At 40.5% G+C, this 3,200-nt stretch overlaps 1 long non-coding RNA gene across 2 annotated transcripts; it reads right to left on the bottom strand.

Moving 5' to 3' along the window:
- Positions 1 to 1,201: 1,201 nt before the first annotated feature.
- Positions 1,202 to 1,908, bottom strand: LOC116698107 (uncharacterized). 2 transcript variants are annotated; one of them, XR_004334120.1, is made up of 3 exons: positions 1,697 to 1,908; positions 1,398 to 1,442; positions 1,202 to 1,298 (listed from the first exon to the last, which is right to left on the bottom strand). It is a non-coding gene; the product is annotated as an uncharacterized LOC116698107 (long non-coding RNA). The 2 variants fall into 2 exon arrangements; XR_004334121.1 differs by lacking the exon at positions 1,697 to 1,908 and adding an exon at positions 1,540 to 1,590.
- Between the last annotated feature and the right edge of the window lie 1,292 nt (positions 1,909 to 3,200).

The following is a 3,200-nucleotide window of genomic DNA, read 5'->3' as shown; positions in this document are numbered from 1 at the left end:
AGGAACCGAGAGAATTGTCTATAAACGGCACCTCTATATTACAGTATTACATATTACAGTCATTTGAAATCAGGGAGAGGACTCCAGCTCTGGTCTTTCTATTCATATGTTAATAACATGCATGATCTCAGATGCTGCTGATCAGACTTTGATGAAACTCATTACGCACGTCAGAGACATTACTTTGGTCATTAGTGTGCTCACGGGCCACCTGCATTCAGTCAGACACCTCGGATGAAAAGGAACGAGAAGCATAACTCATCTAATCGTGACAAAATGACATGACTGGTGATCAATGAATGGCCACAGCCATGTGGGGAAGTTAGAGGAATTTGTTACTGACCCGCTATAATACGGAGTGACATCATTATGGACCACATGTCATGGATCCTGCTTCCTTTTTTATTCCCATAATGTCATTCCAGGGTTAGACTTGGAAGCAGAAGCTATCTTGTGTAAATACCGAGAGTGGTAAGTGGTTACTTGGGTAACCTAATAGAACTATTGTGATGTCTGTTTCTTCTACCAGTCCCATAATCATGGAAACAAGCAGCGTGAATCCTTTTAATTAGAGATCCCATTTGTATACTTTATGCCAATGTTTGAGTGGATGTCTAAGCCCACTAAATTTCACTAGCAACTTGTTTTCATCTTCACCTACCCAAATGTGACTTATACTATTGAAAGATAATTCTGGCTTATAGCAGGCTGGGTTTTATTTTGTTGCTTTGGCCGGTGTTACTCCCCAGTCTAGGGGTGCCTAGGACACAACATAAACAAAAAAAAGGTACCCTCTTCCAAGTAGCCACAAAACTAGTATTAAGTACTAAAACTTATTTATTTGACATTAAGTAGAACTCATAATTAAACAGACATATGTAACTTTAATAAGACTTCAGGGTGGCCTACCACTTAAATAACCAACAGAACAACCCTGTCTAGAAAGTAAGATATTAACCTAAAGAACCAAAATATGGCCAAAAGAATGACAATGACTTACCTACCTAACTAATTAAACAGGAGGAAAATGAAACAAAAGAAAATCTTAGATGGAACTCAAACCAAATTAGAATCTGACCTCAGTCATGTCATCCATCTTCCTTTTCATCAGTCTAAACACTTTGGTGCATCTGTCCAGTGAGCGAACAGCTTTCTATGGCTCAAAAAATGATTAAACAATAGAAATAAATACAAATTTCAAGTCACTCAAACCTCAAAATCTTTGCGGTCTCACCTTCCAAGGTCAAAATTTTCCATAAGGATGATACACCACCACTGTCAAAAAGTGGCATGTCAATCTGAGAATTGAAGATAAAAAAATAAAACTCACATTATGTCATAATAATTATTTTGTTGTTGTAATTTTGAGCTTAATTTGATTGCACGAATCAACTTACAATAGAAAAGACATAGGGAGCATCCAGTGTGGTGTAAAGGGCATTCTAGAAATAAAACATAGCAATTTTAATTTAATGCTGATTTCTTTAACGCACAAAGAATTAAACAAATAATTAATATATAACAAAAATTGTCTACTACCATCAACATGAAGATGCCCCAGTCAATCCTGTACAGTTGTAGTGGAAAACCATAGATATCAGAAAGAAGTATGTAATTATTGTTTTACAGTATTAAAGTATTCAACTATTAATATATACATACATTATTGTCTATTACACATACTTTATACTCCTACCTGAGTTTGTAATTCAATTTTCTCTGTCCAGTTGCCAGGATTTAGTGACTGGGAAAGGTTTCTAAAAGACAGTTGCATTAAAAGATAAATAAGTCATTGAAATGATCAATATAGGCTCTTTTGATGAGCATGCGCCACTGGTTCCAATTCGGTACAGACCATCCATGCATCCCTTTCCATGCAGTCATTCTCCACACATCATTTCAAAAGGCCTTTTTTATGGTGTCAGTTTCTTGACTCAATTGTATGAAATATGTTACTGTTGGTATATTTAAGACAACATCACTGAGATATGCCTTCAAGGGGCGAAGGTTGCCTCTGCAGTCTTGGATTAAGGGCACCGCTAACAGCGAGCAGTCAACAACTGCTTTGTCTAGATTGACATCTCCAGTCTCCCTGAAATCCCGTGTAAGTTGATGAGCACCTCGGAGCCGCCAAAGCCAGATCCCCTTCAGCACTCCAACAGAGACATCAACGTTATTGCCATTGACAGTGCCAAGCCCCGAAGCTTTGATTCTTTTCCACCTCGCCGTGCACTTCCATGAAAAATTCAACCCGTTCTCACTCTGACTGCGTAAAATAGTGACGTTTGGGCAGTAGCTGTCAGCGTCTGATGCAATGAAAAAGGCACCCAAGGGCGTGTGTGTAGAACGTACCGGGGAGAGCAGCATCTAGGCAGGGTTTAGAGAGTAGTATGTAAGGGAGAAATTCCTCGTAGAGAGGTTGGTCGGGGGGGTGCATGGGTCAAACACAGGACTTTTTCCCAGGAGAGCGGGGTTCGTGTCCCGTGCGTGTCCTTAACTGTCCCGTTGTTGCCAAGTGTCAGGGAACCGTAAGCCCACCCATGAGCTTTTCCTTATCCTAACAGCGTCAAAAGGGACGGTAATAGTCTCGGGCCAACCACGTGTTACATGACGCTAAAGGAGACGACCAAGCGTGTGTATTGACGCTAAAGGAGAAGACCAAGGGCGTGTGCTAAAGGAGACGACCAAGCGTATTTTGACGCTAAAGGAGACAACCAAACGCGTCTTATATGACGCTAAAGAAGACGACCAAGCGCGTGTTACATGACGCTAAAGGAGACGACCAAGCGTGTGTATTGACGCTAAAGGAGAAGACCAAGGGCGTGTGCTAAAGGAGACGACCAAGCGTGTGTTTTGACGCTAAAGGAGAAGACCAAACGCGTCTTATATGACGCTAAAGGAGACGACCAAGCGTGTGTTACATGATACTAAAGGAGACGACCAAGCGTGTGTTATATGACGCTAAAGGAGACAACCAAACGCGTCTTATATGACGCTAAAGGAGACAACCAAACGCGTCTTATATGACGCTAAAGAAGACGACCAAGCGCGTGTTACATGACACTAAAGGAGACGACCAAGCGTGTGTTATATGACACTAAAGGAGACAACCAAGGGTGTGTGCTAAATTTTTATACTGCAATGCAACTTTTATTTTTGTATTTTATTTTAACTGTTTTTAACTGCTCTTTAATGTTTAA

The sequence above is a fragment of the Etheostoma spectabile genome, chromosome 11 (assembly GCF_008692095.1).
Source record: "Etheostoma spectabile isolate EspeVRDwgs_2016 chromosome 11, UIUC_Espe_1.0, whole genome shotgun sequence".
Classification (NCBI taxonomy): Eukaryota; Metazoa; Chordata; class Actinopteri; order Perciformes; family Percidae; genus Etheostoma; species Etheostoma spectabile.
Note: the sequence above shows the minus strand (reverse complement) of the source record. Positions and strands in the feature narration are given on the sequence as shown.